Here is a 627-nt window from a genome sequence, read left to right as displayed (position 1 = left end):
TACCCTCATGTATACTCTTTTTTTTTTGGTTTCTCATGGACCAGCACCAGCAGGCCCGTGTCAGTTCAGCTTTGTTAGGGGGCCGCAAACCTGGGGTCCGGTTAAATATTAACTAGACCATATAATCATGTTACTTATTGACACCTCATGTTCTTGAAAGATGCATGGCGACCTGGGCCTTGTCCTCTACAGGTGTTGTCTTATCCATAGACAGCTTCACAGCCTACAAAAAGTGTAATGTGCCATTGGATTCCATTTTGTTTTTAGATTTTCAAGGGACAGAATCATTTTTTTTAAACCCATTTTATCATAAACATGCATATAATTTTGACATTTAAACTAGTGCTGTCAACTGATTAATCACGGTTAATAAACCATTAATCATGAAATACTGATGAATACGTTTTTGTTTACATAACATATGTGCGTGTACTGTGTATATTTATGTATATATATAAATAAACACATGCATGTATATATTTAAGAAAAACATATTATGTTTATACATTAAATATATTTATATGTAATATAAATTATATGGATATGAATCTATACATGTAAATATTTGTAAATATTTTCAAATGTACATACATAATAAATATAGCACAGAACACGCACATATATTAC

Source organism: Sinocyclocheilus grahami, unplaced genomic scaffold (genome assembly GCF_001515645.1).
Source record: "Sinocyclocheilus grahami isolate Dianchi unplaced genomic scaffold, SAMN03320097.WGS_v1.1 scaffold3610.1, whole genome shotgun sequence".
In the NCBI taxonomy this organism is placed as follows: domain Eukaryota; kingdom Metazoa; phylum Chordata; class Actinopteri; order Cypriniformes; family Cyprinidae; genus Sinocyclocheilus; species Sinocyclocheilus grahami.
The sequence above is the reverse complement of the archived record's forward strand: the minus strand, read 5'-3'. Positions refer to the sequence as shown.